The sequence below is a fragment of the Ruditapes philippinarum genome, unplaced genomic scaffold (genome assembly GCF_026571515.1).
Source record: "Ruditapes philippinarum isolate M1 unplaced genomic scaffold, ASM2657151v2 ctg1025_1_1_1_1, whole genome shotgun sequence".
Taxonomy (NCBI): Eukaryota; Metazoa; Mollusca; class Bivalvia; order Venerida; family Veneridae; genus Ruditapes; species Ruditapes philippinarum.
The window spans coordinates 314118-340854 of NW_026857505.1; the positions used below are offsets into that span (position 1 = coordinate 314118).

The following is a 26737-nucleotide window of genomic DNA, read 5'->3' on the forward strand; positions in this document are numbered from 1 at the left end:
TTTCAAGGCATGAAAATATTATTTTTTTAAGTTTGAATTTTCTTCAAAAGGATATGATATAAATTGTTTTGTCAGGTATATGGTATTGTGACATAATATTTGATTTATCATAGTAGTTCATGTTTTATTGAACAGATATATACTAATGGAGAAATACACATTTTAGTGGCAATAAAATATAATTACATTCTTACAAGTAGTTAGTTTTGTTTCAAGACTATCAATTTTATTTTCATGCAATGAATAATGAAGTGAATAATAAGTTTCGAATTTGCTGTCACACACTATTTTATCAGAATACTGCAGTAAAAGATTTAATTATTTGAGCTTAATATTCTTGCTTTTCAACGAAACATCTTTAATGCTTAAATACCGAATGTGTTAAAGACATTGCTAGGTAAGTGCTAGGTAAGGGGATGTAGTGGTGGGCCGGCTTTTGCCATGACTTTCATTTGTATTTTTAATAAACTAAGTCTGTAATATTTTCAAATTTTATTGGTTGGGTTTCAACTTTAACTATTTAGTATCTTCATGTTCTGTCACACATTACAAAATGAATGAATTAATTTATTAATAACATATTATGTTAAAGTGATTGTAAAAAATAAAGAAAGAAAACAAGAAAAAAAATAATTAAGTCACATTACGCATCTCATGTTTTATTTTTATTGATATATTTGGAGTTTACGCAATAATCTCAGAACTCAAAGAGTTCAAAAGTATATTATTATTTGATTATCTTAGAATAAGAGTTTATACAAGAATGTATATCCAAGTTATAGACGGTAATACTACTTTGAGTCGAATGATGGTAATACCACAATTAGAAAAAAATAAAAGTAAATGATCCTTACGAAACATAATTATAGTGATCTTTGGTTATTTTAAGGTCACATTTACATTAAAATTAAGAAGATCTTATTAGATCTATTACAGCAACAAGACACAACAACGATTTAACATTGTAATTTCGTTACTTTTCGTGTATGTTCTTTTATGATTTCTTACTTTTCGTGTCATGGAATATTCTATATGCATATTGTTGGTAGACCAGACAAATGCTTGATTAAGCAATGTGACAATGAATAATAGAACGTGGCATTTTGTAAGTAAGCGTGAACAAATAGTCTGCTTTCAACACTTTTTGCCACCAGTCCTGGATTAAAAGATAATTCTAAGACAGACCTCAGACATAGTGACTCATATTACTAAATATGATAAACAAATAAAAACATAGTTTATTTACAAAGACAGACAGGCAATTTCTGAAGATGTGAATCTGTCGTAACACTGAAAGGTACAAGATGTCATACAATGTATTTCGTACAGAATTGGTTCAGTGTGGAGATGCTTCGCATGTTTTTTAGAGATATGAAAGTTGACAATGAAAGGGATGGCAACTTTAACGGAACAAAGCCCCTTTATAATCAGCCGCACACATACACACAATGAGACTTAATAGAGAAACAGAGGTAGCATTATTGCAAACAAAATAAATTGTCATAAAATACATTAACGATCTAAGATACATGTGTTTATTAACACTTTTTATCTTTTTTTGATTGTCTAAGAGCTTACTTTCTCATTGTATATTATTTAGAGAGAAAAGTATTTTTTATTATAGAAAAAGACACTTGTAAATATTCTGTATCTGAATATATGACTGGTTACATAGTCATCTATATAAGATGTTGTCAAGCAATATATATAACATTGTGGAATAATTATGAGCGCAAATAGGAACGCTTATTGTACTTTCACAATAGTAAATTATAATTTGTCATCTTTCAAAAGATATAATTATTTAGATCTGTAGATCTAATGGCCTGAGTGTAATTCATAAACTGTTCTTAAAACAATTGATATATGAGCGTGAATCTTCCAATGCAATTATTTCGAAGGAAAAAACATTTGAAATCTAACAAACCATTTTCTCTGTTGTTATATGGAAATATCACCGTCTCAATTTTAAAATACTCTTTGGCAAAATCAACAAAATATATGTTCTTAAAAGTATGAAGTTTTTTCAAGCCACTTATTAATCAAATTACACGATTATTTCACTTGGGATATGATATATGGTTTGCCTATTGTTTTTTTTTATACCCCCCGCCCTTCGACAAAAAAGAAATAAACTGAAAAAAACTGCAACCGTAGCTTGTTCATCATAGTGATAATAGCAATAACTAATTTTTAACAAACATTCTGTTTTCGTTTTTTGTTGTATTTGTCTGCATTTTAAATTTTGGTATTTGACACAAAAAAAACCCGATTAAGTCTTTCTTTCCTAATTCCATTCAATTGCATTTTAATCTATGGGTATGTTATTGTGGCATATTGGGTTTCGGCGTGATGAGAAATTATTTTTTTTCTAATTATAATGTCTCATACATGTTTACGTTTTATTAAAATAAAACTTCATTAGATTTTGAAGACAAACACTACATCTTTTTAAAAAAAAAACCATTATTAGATCAAAAATCGGAATTTAAATGTCAATAATTTTTTCTGTTCGTTGAAAAAAGTTTTGATTGTTCAATGATGACTTTCTACATGACTTTGTGATTCTTTTGTAGGCAAACAATTCTTAAGAAAACATATGCAAATAACTTTCAGGTGAGTTTTAAAAATGAAAACATATTAGAAAATAAATAAACATTTATTCAATATTTACATATGTTTCATATGATTAAAATCACATAACAATAAGAATTGCCATTTTCGAATTGCATCGACAATATATAGTCTGTCGATACAGTTTGCTTTATTTGATTATTATACAAGTGTGGCAGCATGGGATTTGTATGAAACTAATAATAATTATATAAAAAATATCTTAAACAATTATCGAAGCTGTTAACATTCAAAACGTTCTAGACTGAAGGGTTCAATTACTCATGCTAGACACCATAAAAGATGGTAATTAAAAGGCGGTAAAAACAAAGGTGAAATATAATCAGTTATGTAGCTGCTTTAGTCAAACAACTCGACATATATTTATCAAGATTTTTCAGTTTTGTAGAAGTTTTCATTGCCGATAAGAAAAAGGTTTTATTAGAGAAAAATAGTAATTAGTCAATTAAAATATCTGCTTTACATACAAAGTGAAGAGTGAAACAAATTTAAGGAAGAATTATTCAAGATAAAATGTATGCACTATAAAATGCAACACTATCTGGTATCTGCAATGCCTTTTTCACAGCATATTCAGAATATAATACTGAACGATTGATTTATTAATAAGAATTAGAAATAAAAAGAAACTTGAGATTTGTAAAACGGCAATTTTAAAATTATAACACATCATAGACTGGTTCTTTGAAGCATAATTATGTAAAATATTGAATTTTCTAAAACGTGAACCTCACAAGTGGTTTCCATTAAAGCGATCCTTCAATTGCCAGTTGAAACTTTAATCAACACTTTCTTGAAACCAAAAAAGAAACGTATGGATTGTGTTTCTTTTTTAACATTTCCTCTAAATAAATCAAAATATTTTCAGACTTTAGGGCGCTGTAATCAAGGATGCGTTTACACATGATGTATGTCACTTGTTCAAATATTCTTGTTCTCATTTTACATTATAGTGACGTATTAAAAAAGTTAAGGAATATGTCGATTTGAGATGTCAAACGCAATATCACAAGATCGCAAAAAAAATAAATACATACTAAACAATCAAAGTTGTGCTTGTGTCTGCATAAATTTAGATTTATTTAATGTGTTTATTTAGGATGATAACTCAAGCAAGCCTGTTTCCTTATTGTATGTAGTTAACGCAACATACAATTATGAAATTCACAATATATCATTATTGCCTCTTGAATTTGCAAGAGGAAAAACATATTTCATAACGGATCATGTTAACTCAAAAGATTTCCAGTCATATCGCTAATTACTTTTGAAAATGATATTAATGATAATATTTAAATGATATTAAATCAAGAATAGCATTTGACGCAGGGGTTTAATAATATAAAAGGAATCATTTATGAAAAACATTTGTATACAGTTGAATGATGAGAAGGTCTTTTTAACAAATATTTAGACCTATATTTCTACGGAAAAGAATGTATTCCAATCGCTTTCACTGTCCGGTATTCTATGATATATAAAAATATGACATGTCATGAAGATGAACAGACTTGGCGTTTAGTAAAAAAATATTTATCTGGCTTTAAATGCATGATTTTTTTTTTAATTTTAATGGTCCATGCTCTAAGTTGAAAATGTAAGTTTATGAGGTTAAAGATAGAAAAAATGTAAAAAAATGGTAACATCAAGACTGTAGAAGGAGGAACACATAAGTAAATACCGTTCACAAAACTATAAATATTCATGATTATATGAATTCGTTTATAGCTATTTTCATTGTTACTTCTAAATGACACACAATTGTCTCATCATTTGATTATTGAAATAAAAGAAGAGCGGGTAAGAGATAAAGAAAGAATAATTGTTGTAGGTATTTCAGCTCGTTTGACCGTTGCAACGTTTGGAAACGCTTTGCATATATCCGTCGTACCATCCTGGCTAACACTTTTCCAACAAATATTATCTCATAAATGACCAGGCAACGACTCTCTTAATATGTCTCAAAACATAAGAGGATTCATTTCCTTTGACTTCATAAAAATTATAACACATGGTTTCATATCAATATCAATCTCAGAAATCATTTTCTTAAATGTTTTAAAACTGTTAAGGGGATTTGCTTTGTTGTTGATTGATACAACATGAACTGCTGTTTCAAAATACAAAAAATAATTTGAGAAATGTAAAATGATTGTGATAATAATTCCAGGCTGTGGTCAATATTTGACAATAACAATGACTTTTTTGTTTTTATTCGTCATTATAATAAATTCATGAAGATTATCGGTCATAGTTATACCTGCGTACGTTTTTTTAATATTAAAATACGCGTTCAAAGCCTACATATCAATCTTTGCTAAACAATTTACAGCTTATTGTTTTTATATCGTTCATAATGTAGAAGTCTATTGGTTGGTTGTTTCGGTACGTTCATATAAAGTACAATCATCTTCTAGTTATTAATATACGTGGTCGCCGCCATATCTATTTATTATACCCTTTTTCTGCTTGATATTCACAGAAGTAATCCTTGCAATTTACATATGAAATGGATTATGTACGTACAGATACTGGTAAGTATGTAATGTTGGTCAATGTCTTTTGGAAGCCGTGCATGGCGTTTCAGCATAGTTACATGTACAAGAAAATTAATAAAAAATAGGACATAATCGTTCATCATTTAACATCGCGTCTTGCTTGTATCGTTATCATCTTGATTAATGAAAAATATCAGGTTAATGTGTTGAACGATATTACTTTAATTGAAAATAAGTCTATATGCGATGATTAATAAGGCTTCATTTAACCATTCCAAACTATGTTATATCTTACTGTTAAAAAAGTATTCTTCATTCAAGAAGGTGGTATAAACTTTGTTGTATGATTATCTAAGTTTTTTTATCGCGAGCAATTCATATAAATTGTCTGCATATAATTGGAAGAAGAGCTTGGATACAATACCAATAATACAGTGTTACTGTAATAGGATTTTTTTCTATTCATAACAAGTGTAAATAGATTATTGCCTTGATAAAATTACAATAATTTTTATGACAGATTTGTCAATTTTAATAAAATATATCTCTTTTTACCATCATGATAAAAATATGACGCACTATAACTGCAACAAAGTTATTATTTCTTGTGTATACTATTAATTATATTATTAATATACTTTTCACTATTTGTCAAGGCAAATAAATCATGGATTTTTAGCACGTCAGAGTTATTATTTGTTCAGATTAAAATTTTGTCAACTATATAACAAATCTTCACATGAGCATTCCAATAGATTTCCCATCTTAAACAAGGGTCATTGTCCGGTTTTGTTTAAATAAAGTAGGGAACAACGTACAATTTTCTTTTCATGTTAAACTTATTTCATATGTGTCATATGTAAAAATTGTGAAAAACAAGTTGTTAAGTTAAAAGATTTAAATAGTCAGGATTTTCAATAAAGTTGTAAAAATAACTCTTTTTTTGGTTTGCTTGTAATATCTATCTTTTAAATTCAATAACTTGAAAGAACATTTGAAAAAATTACATCCATACATTACCAATATGTTTGAGTTTAAATATATCTATTTCAAGTTTGTTTTCAACGGAGTGATTACATCTTAAAGTGGCAGTCATTAACATATAGACAAAATCAAATATGCAAGAATATTTCTGTCAACCAATTTATATTGTTACACTAGTTGTAGGTTTTTTCCTTTTATTTAGCAACAAGTTCTTACAAAAGCGTAATGCTAGCCATATTACAAACATAAGACTGAAATGTTTACAAGGTTATGAAGGATTAAGATCCAGCATGACCATCGTTGAAATGAAATATACAGTATTCAAATCTTATTGTTTGGAAGACAAATTGGTTTTACTTTAGGTTTCTTGAGTAAATATTCAGTTTCTCAACTAAACCGCCGTTGTATTGTGTTTTGCCATGCTTTTAAATTGTCCTGTTATTAATTTGCATTTCAATTAAAAAAACTTCGCGTTGTAGACTGGTATTAAATTGAGAAATTCAATATTTTAAATGTTTCATTTGCCATGAAACTTACACTCAAAGCTCATAAGCTTGGTTTCAAAACTGCTAAGAGTAAGAACTTTTATTACTCAGAGTTTAACGTTTTTTAGATGTTATTGAAAGACAGTTTGTTTTCTAATTTTCAAATTTGTCTATTTTTGATAAAAATATATTGATTTTTTTGTATGTGAGTGTTTAAATAATATGTACATACCTTGTAAATAAAAATAAAGGAAAGTACGAGAATATTATTTCATGTTGTTGATAAATTGGTGTTAAAAACGTAAAAATGTTCTTTGGTAGATTTTATCAAGTGTTATTCTTGTAGCAAATGATAAATCATTGTATTCTTGTTTCGAAATAGATTTCAGTATGGTGATGTGATCAAATTTATAATCAATTTTCAAACCATGGATCCATGTAATCAATTGCATTTGTAAATTTCTATAGCATTTTATCTATTTAATGATTTCGTAAACCCAGAATCATTGACTGGCTTTGCGTTTAAAAAGACTCACTTAAATTATATGATATTTCAGAATATAATTATACTGAACGATTGATTTATTAATCAGGATTAGAAATAAAAAGAAACTTTAGATTTGTAAAAAGGAAATTTTAAAATTATAACACACCATAGACTGGTTCTTTGAAGCATATGTAAAATATTAAATTTTCTACAACGTGAACCTCACAAGTGGATTTCATCAAAGCGATCCTTCAATTGCCAGTCAACACTTTCTTGAAACCATATAAGAAACGTTTGGATCTTGTTTCTTATTTTTACATTTCCTCTAAATAAATCAAATTATTTTCAGACTTTAGGGCGCTGTAATCATGGATGCGTTTACACATGATGTATGTCACTTGTTCAAATATTCTTTTACTCAATAGATATTATAGTGACGTATTAAAAAAAGTTAAGGAATATGTCGATTTCAGATGTCAAACACAATATCACAAGAAAGTAAAAAAATAAATACTAAACAATCAAAGTTTTGCTTGTGTCTGCATAAATTGAGAATTATTTAATGTGTTTATTTAGGATGATAACACAAGCAAGTCTGTTTCGTTACAGTATGTAGTTAATGCAACATACAATTATGAAATTCTTTGTATATCATTATTGCCTTGTGAATTTGCAAGAGGTGAAACATATTTCATTACGGATCATATAAACTCAAAAGGTTTCCAGTCATATCGCTAATTACTTTTGAAAATGATATTAATGCTAATATTAAAATGATATTAAATCAAGAATATAATGCGACGCAGGAGTTAAATAATATAAAAGGAATTATTTATGAAAAAAACATTTGTATACAGTTAAAAGATGAGAAGATCTTTTTGACAAATATTTAGACCTATATTTCTACGGAAAAGAATGTATTCCAATCGCTTTCACTGTCCGGTATTCTATGATATATATCAAGATGACATGTCACGAAAATGATCAGACTTGTCGTTTAGTAAAAAAGATATTTATCTGGCTTTTAATGCATGATTTTTAAAAAAATTTAATGGTCCATGCTCCAAGTTGAAAATGTAGGTTCATGAGGTTCAGTAAGATAGAAAAAAATTAAAAAATGGTAACATCAAGACTGTAGAAGGGGAAACACATAAGTAAATACCTTTTACAAAACTGTAAATATTCATGATTATATGAATTGGTTTATAGCTATTTTCCTTGTTACTTCTAAATAACACACACTTGATCATTTGATTATTGAGATAAAAGAAGTGCGGGTAAGAGGTAAAGAAAGAATAATTGTTGTAGGTATTTCAGCTCGTTTGACCTTTGCAACGTTTGGAAACGCTTTGCATATATCCGTCGTACCATCCTGGCTAACACTTTTCCAACAAATATTATCTCATAAATGACCAGGCAACGACTCTCTTAATATGTCTCAAAACATAAGAGGATTCATTTCCTTTGACTTCATAAAAATTATAACACATGGTTTCATATCAATATCAATCTCAGAAATCATTTTCTTAAATGTTTTAAAACTGTTAAGGGGATTTGCTTTGTTGTTGATTAATACAACATGAACTGCTGTTTAAAAATACAAAAAATAATTTTAGAAATATTAAATGATTGTGATCATAGTTCCAGGCAAAGATCAATATTTGACATTAACAATGTGATTTGTTTTAATTCGTCATTATCATAAAATCATAAAGATTATCGGTCATAGTTATACCTGCGTACGTTTTTTAATACTAATATACGCGTTTAAGGCCTTCATATCTAGCTTTGCTATACATTTTACAGCATATTGGCTTTTATATAGTAGTCTATCGGTTTGTTGTTTCGGTACATTCATATAGAGTACAATCATCCTCTAGTTATTAATATATAAGGTGGTTGCCGCCATATCTGTTAATTATACCTTCTTCTGCTTGATATTCACAGAAGTAATCCTCCAATTTACATATGAAATGGATTATGTACGTACAGATACTTGTAAGTATGTAATGTTGGTCAATTTCTTTTGGTAGCCGTGCATGGCGTTTCAGCATAGTTACATGTCGAGAAAATTAATAAAAAATAGGACATAATCGTTCATCATTTAACATCGCGTCTTGCTTGTATCGTTATCATCTTGATTAATGCAAAATATCAGGTTAATTTGTTGAACGATTTTATTTTAATTGAAAATAATTTTATGTGCAATGATTAATAAGGCTTCATTAAACCATTCCAGACTTGTTACATAATTTATTATATTACTGTTAAAAAGTATTCTTAATTCAAGAAGGTGGTATGAACTTTATTGTATGATTATCTCAAAGTTATTTTTTATCGCGAGCATTTCATATAAATTGTCAGCATATAATTGGAAGAAGAGCTTGGATACAATATGCCAATACCAATAATACAGTGTTACTGCAATAGGATTTTTTCTATTCATGACAAGTGTAAATAGATTATTTTCTTGATAAAATTACTATAATTTTTATGACAGGTTTGTCAATTTCAATATAATTTATCCCGTTTCACCATCATGATAAAAATATGACGCACTATAACCACAACAAAGTTCCTTATTCTTGTGTATACTATTACTTTTATCATTAATATACTTTTCACTATTTGTCAAGGCAAATAAATCATGGATTTTTAGCACGTCAGAGTTATTAGTTGTTCAGATTAAAATTTTGTCAACTATATAACAAATCTTCACATGAGCGTTCCAATAGATTTCCCAATTTAAACAAGGGTCATTGTCCGGTTTTGTTTAAGTAAAGTAGGGATCAACGTACATTTTTCTTTTCATGTTAAACTTATTTCATATGTGTCTGTAAAAATTGTGAAAAACAAGTTGTTAAGTTAAAAGATTTAAATAGTCAGGATTTTCAATAAAGTTAAAAGAATAACCCTGTTTTTGTTTTGCTTGTAATATCTATCTTTTAAATTCAATTATGTACTTGAAAGAACATTTGAAAAATTTACATCCATACATAACCAATATGTTTGAGTTTAAATATATCTATTTCAAGTTTGTTTTCAACGGAGTGATTACATCTTAAAGTTTAGATTGGCAGTCATTAACATAAAAAATTATGGACAAAATCAAATATGCAATAATATTCCTGTCAACCAATTTATATTGTTACACTAGTTGTAGGTTATTTGCTTTTATTTAGCAATTAGTTCTTACAAAAGCGTAATGCTAAGCATATTACAAACATAAGATTGAAATAATCACAGATTTATGAAGGATTAAGATCCAGCATGACCATGACGTTGAAATGAAATATACAGTGTTCAAATCTTATTGTTTGGAAGACAAATTGGTTTTACTATCGGTTTCTTGAGTAAATATTCAGTTTCTCAACTAAGCCGCCGTTGTATTGTGTTTTGCCATGCTTTTAAATTGTCCTGGTATTAATTTGCATTTCAATTACAAAAACTTCGCGTTGTAGACTGGTACTTAATTGAGAAATTCAATATTTTAAATGTTACATTTGCCATGAAACTTACACTCAAAGCTCATTAGCTTGGTTTCAAAACTGCTAAGAGTAAGAACTTTTATAAGTCAGAGTTTAATGTGTTTTTTTTAGATGTTATTGAAAGACAGTTTGTGTTCAAATTTCTTTAAAAATTAGTCTAATTTTGATAAAAATATACTGGTTTTTTTGTATGTGAGTGTTTAAATAATATGTACATACCTTGTAAATAAATATAAAGGAAAGTACGAGAATATTATTTCATGTTGTTGATAAATTGGTGTTAAAAAACGTAAAAATGTTCTTTGGTAGATTTTATCAAGTGTTATTCTTGTAGCAAATGATAAATCATTGTATTCTTGTTTCGAAATAGATTTCAGTATGGTGATGTGATAAAATTTATAATCAATTTTCAAACCATGGATCCATGTAATCAAATGCATTTGTAAATTTCTGTAGCATTTAATCTATTTAATGATTTCGTAAACCCAGAATCATTGACTGGCTTTGTGTTTAAAAAGACTCACTTAAATAATATGATTTTTTTTGTTAGATAATACAAGACAGAAAGATCTAATCGCAAAGCAACTTTTCAAACATTATCAATACATTTTATACCGCTCGAATCAAACATGTGATTTCAATTCTAAACAACTCATAAATCTCCCTTGATAAAAAGTCTGTTTTAAAAGAGGGTTTCAAAATTTTATTTGGCACATTCCTGTTATATGTCTCTTTAATTGCAAGAAATGTCTGGGTAACAGAATTGTTGTTATCTATCGATCAATACGTTAGATACTAAAGAAGGCAAAACTTGTCCTTAGAAATATAACTTGCGCTAGGGTTATTTCGATATATATATAAAAAAAACCAACACGAAAGTTAATTATATTATATAGGGATCTAACAAAAACCTTCATAAAAGATAAATACAAAAGGATTAACAAATGTCTATACAACACATCAAAATTATCTTGAACTCATTTTGACTATTCTGACAAAAGACATAAAATCAAAATATTTTGCTTTTCAGCTTTGATTCTTTGCAAAATCAAATGTATCTTAACTAATTAAAAAAGACGTAAAAATATGGAACTCGTTTCAACAATGGCAAGGAAAAATCGTGTTAACTGATTTTAGGAAACGATTTATTGAAGGGTAAATTGGTAATTCGTTTCAAAAGGTCATTGTCTTCAAAAAATGAACATTTTTATGAAGACTTGTATATCAAACCAAGAGGACTACGTGAATGGAACACATACACTAATTTAAGGTGGTATACCCCTAATGCACTATCTCTACTTTGAAGATTATTCAAATAGGCTAATATCAGTGTCGTCTGCATTGAAACCGAGGGGCGTGGGTTCAAACCCAAGAAGGGGCAACGTTTTTTTCTTCCTTTTTACATTTTTACATTTTTATGTATCTCTCAGATTCTCTTATGGAAGAACAAAAATATTTGATTTTAATTGTATAATTCTTGTAGGTATTTTTTTGCTAAATAATGCCAAATTTAATAACAATACCAGATAGTTTCAAAGTTTAATAAAATATAAACTACACAGTAAAAGTGTTTCATGTTTTGCAAGACAAACCAATATACTTTAAAGAAAATTTAGGCAAACTTTAGGCAAACTTTGTAAACAGCTATTGTGGTAAATTTTATTTTAAATAAGGCTTTTTACATGATCAAATATATGTTTAAAGTGGGTAAGGTTGGGTTACATTTTTATACATATTAAAAACATTTTGTTTAGAAACAATTATTTTGCTCGTTTAATTGTTTACCTGAATGTTATTATTTGTTTCTTAAAAATGAACAATAGGAAAACATTTTTCATAATAATCATATAATTATAAATTATTAAGAGTTTCCTCATTTCTGCAAAAAGCCCTTCTTATTTAATAGCAAAGTTTTAGTTCAGAAAAATGTCCATAACTCATAAACCTCATGTTAAATTTTGTTTAAATTTTGCACACAAGTGACATGTAAGGCATATCACTGTCCTATTTGTCAATTTTACAGTTCTTTTTAGTGCCCATTAGGGGTTTTCTACCTTAAGTTTTATTATGAGGCCCTTTTTGTATTTCAAGATATTTGATTGCAACGATTTTATTGTTGAGAATTAAATATAAATAAGACTGTGAAAAACACATTGCTCTTTTCACAATCTCTAAAAAGCATTCGCAGTATATAATATCAGAATCATATCATACATGTTTAGAAAGTAATTAAAAAGTATCTTTTAAAAAGATACTCGGCCGAGGTATTTTATAAATAAAGTTGACCAATAATCGAGAATCACGAACTATTTTAAATTATCTTAGAATGCTAAAGGAATCATATGCAAATTATATGTGTATGTTTAAACAATTCTTGCTTCATTTTTGGCAAATTAGCTTCTGTCAAAGTTAAAAAAAAACATTTGCCAGTAATTTGTGAAGAATAAAATGCTTATTTACAAAGCCTTGAATGTCATTTTATATAATGTAAAACGAGTTTGTCAGTTAGTGTTTGCATTATTTTTAAACAAATCATTATCTTGCAAATCTTTTCACACAATTACAACGCCACAAACATACCTAACACTCACTTAACTGAATAATGATATTTTGTCTTTCCTCTCATTTTAAAGAATTCGATTTGCATAAAACACTTTACTGTATTATTTTGACTTCATCTTAAAAAATCCATTGCTTAATTTGTCCTTCGGTAGTTGACAAACAAATTATTAAATCTGCAAAAATAAATCATCATTAGAAACAAAGTTAAAATTTCCTAGTAAATCGTTTATGAACTTTTTAATAATACAGAAACTATCTTTTACAGAGTAGAAACATCTTTGTATGTATATAACATGTATCACTTTAACGAATTCCGTGAGAAGAGAAGCATTAAATCTCTAATCAGCTTTGATTGAGGCAAATACAATACTCGTAAGTCAGATTAAATTACGAAACGAGAACGGAAATAATTAAAGACATGTTGGTGTTGAGTAAGATTAATTATTGTTGCTTCATTATTTGTTCTTATATGGCTTCAGTTGATAATATAACAGTTTTAATCAAAGAAGCTTTTGTAATAGCTAACAAATCAAATTTGCAGCGTTAGATATTTTATGACTTATATTATTTATTACATTTGAATAAATGTTGACAATTTGCGTATATTGTGAGTTTATCTTTCATTCATGAATTGTAAAGAGATATTAACTACATGTACGTAACGATCTGAGTTAAAGGCTTATTATGACTCAGAAACAAACACATTTTTTACTTCTTTTAAAAGGACAAAAAGAGTTTTACAACATTATATAATGGTTTAAGAGTATGTAAATGCTTGTAACCTAGTGGTAAATGTAAAATATTTGTCATAAAAGTAAAAAAAAATGTAAAAAAGTAGTATTTTCTCTTCAATACGAAATGCTTAATCACTGTAACTAGACTAATTGTCGAAAAGGCAACAGAAGAAAAATTAAAGTCAGGAAATTGGCCGAGGAGAATCGTTTTTAAATCTACAATGTGCATCGGAGGTAAAAGTGTTTTTTTTTAGAAATGTACGGAAAAGCACTTCTGGGACAAAATTGGCCTTTACATACTTTATGACTGTGTACATTTTTGAAGCAAAGTCGCAAGAGCATTTTGTTGATCCGCTTTATATGACTTTCTTTGCTGCTATAGGTTAAATGCCCAATGACACGAAACAAAAACGATTTTGTGCCAATGAATCTTGTTCATTATTAGAATATGCGATGGGGTTGAAATTTTATAAAATAAACCTTTGTTGTTGTTTCTTTTTTAAGAAAAAAAAAAGAAGAGAAAATAGTTCCTTATCTTAATGTCTGATTTTACACGTCTAGAAATTCCGAAATGTATAATAAGTGTGTAAAAAGTTACCTTTAAATTATTTTTTCACCCGTCACTCTGGTGAATTACACTTTTTTGTGAATATCATTATAAACTTAAACCTACTTCTTACCTGAAATAGATAGTATTTTAGTTAGTTATATTTACATTTCTATCGTTCAAACGAAAAATACGACTTAAAGGGATGCATGTTCATTCTGTAACAACAATTCATTTGTTTTTCATAATTATAACACTGCTGGTTGGAATATGCTATGCAAAATTGAATTGTAAGAACACATTGTAATACCGAATAAAGTATATTCATTGTTTTAGTATGTTACACTCCAGGCGATGCATAGTTTTGTGCACAATTAATGTTCGTTAAAATCGACGCCCAAAAAACTATTGATACTTTATATTAAAATTATAATGTTATATTAAAATAATGATAATAATAATCACACCGTAACAACAATCACAAACTAGCATTGATGCTATCGGAAATATTAGAAATATTATAAGGCGTATCGATCAATTTTCAAAAAAATCTTTACTTATTATTCATGTTTCAATATTTGACATACATAAAGTATATTAATATGAATATCAGAAGTCATTTTTCATAGATGATTTAATAGTTTAATTTTTATAAATACAATAGATTGAAAAATGACTTATTGAAATAAGCTAAACCTTATCTACATCCAGATGGATATGGTATACAATTTAAATGACTCTTTTCAAAAATAAGCTCTTAAATAGAGAGGCATACAGAATCTCTAAAGAACAACAAAAAACGGCAAAATATAAAAAAAATGTTTCAGGCAAGGTTTAATTGAACGTATCCAAGACGGTACTGGGCATTGATACGTTACCGTCTACGCCTCTTAGCACCAGCTGAAGCAGAGTACTTTCAATTTGAATTATAAACTTTTGAATGTATAAACATCCGCAGATGTGTTCATACGCCGGTTATCATGGAAATTAAATGTGACACGTTAGTGCAATTCCATAAAGAGCGGTGCATAGTGCGCAAGTAAAACAGTTTGCTTCAAACGAGAAAACAATTAGCAATAGATACTAAATAAAATGACAAGTGAACGGGATTGTGAGGTTATGATGCCTATCACAGATAAGCTGTTTAAAGGCAGCAAATATATCCTAAGGGTTATGAAACAGTATTCAGGTGAGAAATACTGGCACCCCCTAACTAGAAAAGGCCAAATAGAAAAAGAAAACACTAAAATTACCACAACTTCAACAATGATTTCTTGCTTAACGATCTTCAAGGATTGAAAATATAAAATTTCTGATCGATTACTACGACCTTAGATGCGAAGACTTTGACATGTGATCTTTAAACTATTAAAAAAGATGCAAAAGCTTTGTAAAATAAACAATTGATTTGCACATAAAAAAATACAAGTAGACATTTGAATTAAACTATTTATATGTATGCAAAGGAACAACTATTTTATAAAATAACAACTTTCAATGATTAAGTATGCAATACTTGTTATTTTCAACCAATTTTTATTGATACACTATTTGTAGGTCAATTGCTTTTATTAAGGCATTAGTTCGTTTATTGAATGCATTAAAACTAAAATGTTATATATGAAAGATAATTATCCATGTCCATAATTTAAATGAAATATGCAATGTTGAAACGACAATTCAATGTTGTGACATAGTTACGGGGACCTTTCTGTTGAAAATGTGTCAGAGTTAAATCGTATACGTGTACAGTGCGTTAACTAGAGTGCAGGTTCTATTAGTTACCCGCACCCCAGAGCATGCCCATTAAATGGCACATTTTTTCTGGGGTTTACTTATTGTGACGACAGGGAAAGCGATAACGATGGCAAATTCAGATGTTCGTACATTGTGAACTTTTTACTTGTGTTTAATATTGTGACGACAGGGAACGTGTGTAAATTTTTGACTATGATACAAAAGAGAAAGAATATCAAAACGCTCGGAAATTTGATTTATATCCGGGGTCTATGCCAACTCGTACAAAACAGATAGCCTCGTATTTTGATGCTTTTTCTATTACTTATTGTATGAAAGCAATTTTTGGCAATTTAAGGGTCTATTTTTCGGGATGAAGAAATTCTTTTACTAGAAAGCAAAATGGTCTAAATTGTAGTTTACTTGAGTAACCGTGCATTTTCACAACTCGTCTGCTGCTGTATTGCGTTTTGCCACGGTATTATAAATTGTACTGGTATTAATCTGCATTTTGATTTAAATCATGTTGCACATTGCAGACTGGAACTTAATCAGGAAATGCAATATCTTAAATGTTTCAATTCCCATTAGACATGGTTTATGCTGTCTGCTGATTAGATTTGTTGCAATACCCTTTATCAAATGTAATTGTCTCATCAGATGTTAGTGAAAGACAGCTTGTTAAAATAATAATTATTAAAATAGAACCTCAAAGGTTTTCAGGATTACAACACATAACAACAGTAGGTGTCAAGTGCTATGTGACAGCCGGAGAAAGTTGCCCCGTACTTCACTTCAATGTTGTTATATTTTTTCTGGACCTTTGATATAATTGATTCCAGCATTTTCAATTGTAGAAAAACTGAGTAACACACAAGCCGGTGCTAGGGCCGGCCGTGAGGGATATTGCACTGTTATAGTTTGAAAGAGTTCAAACAAGTACAAATGCAGACTTTAATCAGTTTTCATACCTGTCGTATAAAGAGATTTAATATTTGATCTGGTTATGAATTAGACTTGCTTTGACATACTGACAAATTACAGTCATGTCGATTGTCAGTTGATTTAGCAAGATTGATCATACTTTATGAGAGAAAAAAAACCAATAAATATGAACCGAATTGACCATGTTTTTTTCTCGATAATGCCATGATGGACATAATTTAATTGTACAGTAGATGATGTATTATTGGATATTTATTATTGAAATATGACTATTGTCTTATTATCTTTCGACTGATGTTAATATATAGAATCCTATTCCATTATAAATATCAATTCTAAAAAAAAACAATTTGTATGCAAACAATTATATATAAATTAAAATTCTATGTGAATATTGGGTTGAAAGGACACAAAAAGTAACCATGGAAATGTTTCAAAAATACAAACAAATAAGAAAACAAAAATGAATAAATAAAAATTAAATGAAAAAAAAATCAAAAAAAAATCATGAAATGCATATTAAATTGAATTGCCAAAGCATTTACTCTTTTTAATATTTCCGTTTCAAGATTGTTTTCTTTTGAACCTAACAAATTAACAAACGTCTAACATTCCATGTTTAAAACGCAATGTTTTGTCAAAAATATAATAATTTTTTGATATTATATATACTGAACCAAAAAAGAAACTTTCGCAAAGTATGTACCAGTTGTTCAAGGGTACCACTTAGATGTACACACTTATATACATGTAGTAGCTTGTAAAACTCGTTTTGTTTACAAAATCGGTCAGCTAATCCCGGTATAAAAGCCCGATATGTTTATTCAACGTAAATATCGAGTTTCAAACGGATTGAAAAACTGTACTAACATATCTACAATCAAACTTGGAGAAATTTGCTTTTTTGTTTCAGTATAATTACTATAATTATGATTATGCTTTCAAATTAACTACTTGTATCAGCTGCCGTTTGACCTACCAGAAAACGTAAATTTACTACCTATCAAATTTGTCTAAATTGGCATTATGATCAGTTATTCGTTATCAAGTTAAGATGAATAAACTTTATATTTCAAACAATTATAGTAGAAAAATAATCTAAGATATTAAATGATATTATAGATATAAAAATACAAAAGTAGCTTAAAAAGTAAAAAAAAAAAAGATTCCCAAAAGTCCTTTTATCATTGGAATGTTACCGTTACATTACGAAAGATATTTATAGTATTTCCCAAGGGTACAGTAGCTGTGACTTTTACCAGTACACACACTGTTTTTATTTGAATTGGCATTCTGACAAATTAACAATTATTTTCATATTAAGATAATGCCATATTCAGACAATTCGTCGTCAGATATTCTAATACGCTTCATACTATTCCCGTATTTCAAAACGAAAGGGTAGTCAAGTACAATATCACAACAATATATGAACAGCACAAAAAAAAAACAACAAAAAAGAACAAACACAAAAAAACGAATGCTTACACGCCAAATGACGTCAATAAACCAAATGACGTGAGAAACTTTACTTCAACATACAATGTAGTTTACCATAGTTTTATCAGTTCTTTTTTTATTTATATCTTAGAATGGGAATATATATTTTGCATTTATATTATAATAATGCAATGTTTATCGCTCAAATGCTTTGTAAATAAGTACTCAGGTCTATCGACCTTCGGCCTTCGTAATTATATTCTTGCACCTTTCAACTGGAACCCTGCATTAATCGACAACAATGCACCCAGAATTGATATCAGTTTCTTAAATAACACACAACACAACGAGACCAGTGTGTATTGTAAATCAATTTCTCATCAAGGTAAATTTTGTTACTGTAATTGTACTTTACTGCCTTTTAGCTTTGCATGGTAAAAGTATCAACGTGCTTATAAATAAACAAAAATATCATTGTATGAATTTGTGGTATGCTTATTGATAGTAGTTTAACAAGACAAATAAATCCTATCAAGACAGCTTTTCAAACGTTATAAATACACTTAAATACCACTCGAACGTAACATCCTTATTCAGCAAATCGGGTTATATAAATCATCAACTTCACGTCATAAAACAGCACCTTTAAATGATAATTACAAAATATTCTTAGGCAGCAGTTCCTAATAAATTTCACTTTAATTGCAAAAATGTTTCGGTAACAATTTTTATTTTATTATTCATTGTTCAGCTTTTGGTAAATTTGTTGCATAACAGAGAAGGCAAAGATTGTCCTTAAACTTATTACTAGCGTGCGTGTTATCTCAATCAAATATAACATTTAAAATCATTCCCTTCTATATAACAATGCGTCATAATCTAAAAAGACAAACACCTTAGTGTCAGTAAGTGTCCATATGATTTGACCGCTTCTCAAAACTATCGTGTAAATCTCATTGACAATTCCATCAAATTAATCCGCTTTACGGCTTTGAAGCATTGCAAATACAAATATATCAAAACTAATTACAAAACGTGAAAAGAAGGAAATTATTTCTTGAAAATAATTAATTGTAAATTTGATGCCGTCTTGGACAATGGTTGTTATCTTTTTTGCGATATCAGTTCGTGATTTATTGATATTAAGGAGGTTTTGTTTTTATATTTCATTAAAGAAGGTCATTGTTCGCAAATGAACTTTATTTTGGAAGATTTGTATATCAAACGAAGAGGAAAACATGAATGAATTACAAATAGTAATTTACATTTCATTATGTTGGCTACTTTACTTGGCCTTTTTTTAGTATTTTATGATCTTTGATTGCAACGATTTAAGTGTCGAATATCAAATATAAAAAATCCATTATAAGGGTGTAAAATACACTGCACATTTCGCAATTCCTAAATAAAATTTGCAGTTAAAAAATCAGAAAACACAGTGTACATGCTAGAAAGGTAGAAAACCTATTACCAAATTTCTGAACTTTGTAATCTTAACATATTATATGATTAAAAAATAATAAAAGCCATTAATTTACAATTATAATGAACCATTAAACAACCTCTAAGAATACGTAATTGTAGATTGGAATTGTACGTATTGTTAAAAGGTTCGTGATTCGGTTTTGGTGGCATTTTATTTTTAAATTTGTCAAAGTATACACGCACAAATACTTTTTACGAGTAATTTAAGATATAAAAAGAAATCGCATGCTTGCGAAAACTTGAAAGCCATTTTATATAATAAAGTACGAGTCTGTCAGTAACCACTCCTCAAATACAGGAATGTTTTTGTTTTTGAACGGTCAATATGTTACTAACATATACTTCTTTGAATCGTATTAATTCTTTTAAAGTGAATTTTTGCTAAACAATAAAGATTTTAAAATTTTTGTTATCTAAATGATATTATACCATATTTTCAGATGAATAAGCATGAAATGTTTTTCCTTAAATGTCATTCTGAACGTACGAATCAAGAATAAAAAACACCGCTTCTTTTATCATTTGTTACAGACCAATAAGTCATTTATTATGCAAAAAGAAACCTTTATAATGTAGGTGTTGTTGTAAAATGTCCTAGTAAATGTTTTATGAACATAACACATATAAGACAACGCTCTTTCAAATAGTAGAAACATCTTTGAATGTATTTAAACATGTATTACTTTAACAATTCCGCAGGAAGAGCAGAATTAAATTTAACATCTTATCAGCTTTGATTCTGGAAAACACAATACTCGTAAGTCAGATTAAATAACGAAACGAAAATAGAAATAAGTAATTAAGACATGTTGGTATTGAGTAAGAATTCAACTTTTTCGTACTTTTGTTGTTTTAAATAATAGTGTAAAAGTTTTAATAAAAAAACAGCTTTTACATTAGACAAAACATGTGTTCAATATCTTGTACATATGATGTTAAAAGATATAATTTGGATACGTTTCAACAGAGGAAAAGGTTCTTTGCGACACAACTCTTGTCTTAAATGTTCAATTAAACGTTACTTTATTCTTAGCTGAAATGTTTCAATATAGAAATATGCATAAACGTTTTATAACTGCGAATACATTCCCCTTAGATAATATAAGAGTTAATTCGGCATGCAACATGAAAATGAAAACGCAATTCAATACATTTTACTGTGGATCTATCAGTAGAAATGTCAAAATGTGAACCACACATCCATTTGCTTCAGATGTAATGGACCCTTAGCATCTTTTAGATAGATATATAAATTAGACTATATCATTATCTAAATATTGTTACTGCTTCGATTCTATTATTTTGCTTATTGATACGATCTCACACATCTCAAAATTTGATCTGGTATGAACCTTCACACAAAGTCTCAAGACACTACTTTCTACAAATTACGCATATGTTTGGCTCTCCTTGGTAAATTATATAGCAGTATTTACTACAAGAGGCCCATTGACTTTTATCTCAAACACATCGAAAGATAATTCATTCGATTATCTAAATGAATATTCTAGAATACGAAAGGAATTACATCTAGGTTTGTTTTTGTCCGGGTAAATTGTTTAGGTCTTTAATGGTTTAGGTTAACAAACTATTTACTTGCAGTAAAATGATTTCATTGATTATCACAATAGAAAAAGTAAACCAAACAATACTGATATTGTGCATTTCTTACAAAAAAGGTGTAAGGGAATAACAAGTAAACGTTCTTTAAACTTTAGTGAAGCCAAACTTTCGTCTCAAACTAATCTAGTATTAAAGTGATAGCTTAATTTATCGTCGGTAGAATACAATTAAATGATGCATATAGTAGAATATATCCGAAAACGCTATAATATTCTAGTAAAATTTACACTATTTTTAATTATGCTTTCAGAAGTTTCAGTGTCGCTTTTTTCTGTTCTTGGGGATCATTGATTCTGAAGATTTAATACCAACAAGCCGGTGTCTTTAAGCGTAAGAAATTGCATTTTTACATTATCTCTAATGAACAAACTCAACAAAACCGTGTCTGCAAATTTTACATAATATAGTTGTTTCACTGCCTCCTAGCAATCACCCATTTACAAATTTCAAATCTATTAATATATTCATTATAATCATACGCAATAAAAAATAACAACAAAACAAATCGAGACATGTAAGTAACTGTTATGTTATAATTTGGAAGTTTACTACGATGCAAATAACATTTCTATGGAAGCTAAACAAGATTTACAAATTATGTATGTGTCTTCTAACGACATGTTAAATCCATTAAGAAGGATCAAATAATTTATTCCCGAAGGGAATAAAATCGAACGAAACCTCTTATTGTTGTGATTGCAACAAAAACAAATCCTTCTGGTTTAATTATCAAATTTTAGTCTGAAGAAATATGTCAACATTGGCATGTTTACAAATACGTCCTCACTTTATCATGATTATCAATAGAGAATTCTTCTAGTATGCATTTGCCGTAATAAACTTCTTGATTTCAAGGAAAAAACTATTGCGTTTTAATCAACACAAATGGAGAAATCGACACAAATGTAGATAGTCAATGGATATGTCAAGAGACAGATTTATAATTTAATGACAGGCAAAGTTGAAACAGAACACTTGATTTGTGCGTAAAATATGATCAACAAGGAAAAGCGGTGTTCAATGAACTTAACACCCACACGACTCAGCAACAAGGACCAGCGACAAGAAGCCCAGGAGGACCCCCAAAAACAGGACAGGGCACTAGGCAGAGCACGGACAGGATGAATGAAATTTGTTTTATACATAATAGAATATTACACTAGATTTCCTAATGTTCGAACCAGTGCTTGTAAATAACAACTGACATCTCCTAAGAGTAAGATGACTGACATTTAAAAAAAAGTTTAATATTTTCGTCTACAGTTACTTTTGAATAATATTGTGTATTGAAGCACACAAAGATCGTATTGCTTTACACAAAAACAAAAACCTGAAGGGAATAACTTTGACATAAATTAAATTCATGGAGATAAATATCTGAATTGGCTTTTGAACTATTTGCATAATTATAAAGACAAAATACTTGTAGTTGACAATTTGAAATTAGAAAAACAACATTGTTTTCAATTCAACGCATGTTTTCTTTTAAATTAAGATTATTAAGCTGTTTCTAAAGATCAAAAATGGACTCACGAGTTAACTCAATTGACCAATGACAAATAATTTATAGCAGAATTAGGTGATATGTTCATGTTCAAGACAAATAATCTGAATAATGTAGACACTTTACTGTTTTATGCATTCATGAACCCTATACAAGTCGCATGAACGTAGAGAGTTACAACATCTTATGTGTACATTTTGAACTCTGAAAACAAAGTCGCAGTGCAATACTTTCTTACTAAAGAGTGTCCCTTTATGAAGTTTTTATGACATTGCTTCCTGCGATAAGTTAACTGTCTCATGACACGGAACGAGAATCGATTTTTGCTCATGAATCTTCATCATGATTGCAGTACGCAACAACGTTTTTATATGTTGCGTTGGTTTTGTTTTGAAAGGGAAGTAGTTTCTACATCCTACAATATGATTTTAAATAAGAAAAAATGATAAAGTTATGTACAATAAACATGTGTAAAGATAATGTATACTTTTAGTATTTTAGATATTCTTCCTTTATACAAAGGCAGTTTTACTCAAACGAAACAAAAAGATGCTACATGAAGTATAGCTCATTCTGTTATAACAATACACCCTTTTCATATTACATCTTTAGCTGTTTAAAATATTCTTTGCAAATTTAATTGTAACAGCAATAAAGTTTATTATATGATCTAAATATAGCTGCAACCTCATTGGTCCAAACAGTAGTCAAAAGAACTTTTTTTTATAAAATCATATTCACTGGGTTTAGTATGATATTCACAAATCATTGAAAATAATTACTGTACTATTCTACTTAAAGGCTACACCGCAATGATGAGTATAAGCTTGAATTACTTTTGTATGCGCTGCGTCCGCGTAGTCGTTGCACGCCTAACACGTGAGTCTTTTTCTCCCGCGCTTCAACAAGGCAAAATTTGTACATGTATATAAGGTTGTACTTTTTGGGAACTTTGTTTTAATTCTTAGCCTATTCATGTAATAAAACACTTATTGACTAGTATGTCATTGAATATAATGAGGTATTCACCGGCAGAAAGTCATATTGACATCATATTCAATGGCTCACTAGTCAATAATTGTATAATATTCAATGTTTTGGGTGAAACATAGTTGTGTGCACATGTTGCATTCGTTAAGATTAACGCCAATTAGAAATGATTATTCATATTCAATATAAGACATTTGAAGCTGCATGACATAAGCGTCACGAGTAAGTATGAAAGTATCTTTATCATTTACCATACTGCGTATTACAGCTTAAGATTAACAATAGCGCATAACGTTTCTAGGCACTTAAATGAATAAATCGGCTATCAGTGTTCCAACAATCCACTGCTAATTGTTCACCATTGTTTTCCACAAAAATATAGATTGATATAAAATACTCTTTTGAGGCATATTTTACAGCATTTTACGAGGTTTATTCTCAAAACGTTAATTTTCCAAAGACACACACACAATTAAGATGGCGGAAGAGATAATCTTTATATACCATAATTTTACATTTAAACATTGACAATACACAGAAATAAGTGGGTGATAAAGGTCAAATTTGATTAAACTACACAAAAGAAAATATTATTCTAATGATACAAAAATTATACGAAATAGTATTTTGGCTTTAATATCAATTTTACATCAACATTTCTGTATAAAAATCGATCGTTTTCTTATTTGATCCTATGGTAAATTGATTAAATGTATATTTATACACAGAGGAAACACAATGTAAAACCTTTATCACTTGTATGACTTCTATGCGCATCTTATGATAAATCGAATAACACCTGCTTGACAGATAAAAACAACCGGCAGTAAAACTTTTGTCTTTATCTTCTGTCCACACGTCAAGTCCATTAAGAAAGATCACATTATCAATTCCCATGGGAGAAAAGAATCGAATAAAACCTCATATTAGCTTTGATTGTGACAAAACAAATCTTTCGAGAAAGGATAAACTATAAAAACGCAAAATGTAAAATAGTGTACGCATTGACATACATTGTCAAATACTGCCATTTATATAAGTTATAGTCATAGTTTAAAGCTAAGGTTTTCACAAGAAAAATGAACCAAATAATCAAAAGTTGATGATAAAGATAGATAAGAATCTCGTTAAGTTCAGTTGAAAAATGGGTATAATAAATGACTATTACAGTATGTAAAGTGATTCAAAATTAAACTCATGTAGAAATAAATGTTTGTTTTTGGCAGTCCTTTACCCTTATTTGTTCGTAACTAGTTTATCTACCCATGCGACCAAGTTTGTCCACCCATGCGACCAGGTTTGTCCACCCATGCGACCAAGTTTGTCCATCCATGCGATTAAGTTTGTCCACCCATGCGACCAAGTTTGTCCACCCATGCGACCAGTCCAGACCAAGACCAGACGACATGGATGTGTACCGTTAAGTAAATATTTTTGAAATGTCCCTATAAATGATGAATGGTTGTTTAATATGACGACGCATTGAATCCTGTTAAAACACATTTGACATTTCATTTATATCAAAACTGACCACACGGTATGATTGGCAGGATAAAGTCATTGTTCTTAATTAAGATTTTTAAATGATTTGATTTATTAGTTATTGAGGTTGTTTGATTGATGGTACACAAAGCATACAGAGGGGGGGGGGGGGCGACAATTGACAAAAAAGAAAAAGAAAACATAACTTATTAGTTCAAATCATTTAGGTTATCATTAAAAACATCACCGAATCCTTAAAATGACAGTACTAATGCAATTTCACACACATAATTGAAAGGCATTTACGTAATACCACTTCCATTAAAATTAATTTACAAAAACACTCGTTAGTTAGATGCTTCTTCCATAAAAAAATGACACAAAGTTTAGTAAACTTAAGAAAGATTATAATATTTAATTTAAAAAAATAAATAAATAAAAAAGATTACTTTTTCTTGAGACTTACCTTGATATGCAAATTCCATAATTGTTTTAACATTTATCTATCTTAGAAATATTCCCTTAAAACTTCCCTTTTTTCCCTTTTCCGATCTTTATCTCTTCCAGTATTCAGTAGAAATGTTATAATATTATTATTTGCAATAGCTGAAAAAAGGAACAAAACTATCAGAAGAAGAAGGTAAGAAAAGTAGCCAGAATCTCCAATAATGCTTAAGAACGCTGTATAAAGCAACACGTACTATAATTCCGCGAAAACCTTGTAAACGATTCTCACAGATATCTGTCTTGTATCACTTGTCATTAAATCAACTATCTAAACTGCTTCAGAAGACGTAATTCTGCTATCCAATTCTGGTTTATAGAATATAATGTAGGTAGGATATTATAGCAGATTTTGATCGTACTATAAAAGATTTATAGTATTCGAGATCTAATTTCATACACATGCAATCAAGAAAAAAAAGGTTAATATGTTTAGTGACGCAACTCGTTGTTTCGTGATGAATTTTATCACATTTCCGTTGCTAAACCTTTAGTTTATGAAGTTAAATATAGCACAAAAGTTTATTTGAAGATCAAAATACCTCGAAAAAGTTTCATTGAAACACGGTGAAAATGAAAGAGAATCTACATAATTGAAAAAGCCTAAA

General features: G+C 28.9%; 1 protein-coding gene across 1 annotated transcript in view; it reads right to left on the reverse strand.

The window, feature by feature from the left end:
- Positions 1 to 26322, reverse strand: part of LOC132749983 (voltage-dependent calcium channel gamma-5 subunit-like) — a 103086-nt gene extending 76764 nt beyond the window's left edge. The window contains exon 1 of the mRNA XM_060739930.1: positions 26092 to 26322. The gene's annotated coding sequence lies outside the window, so the exon portion shown is untranslated. The remainder of the gene's footprint in view (positions 1 to 26091) is intronic.
- Between the last annotated feature and the right edge of the window lie 415 nt (positions 26323 to 26737).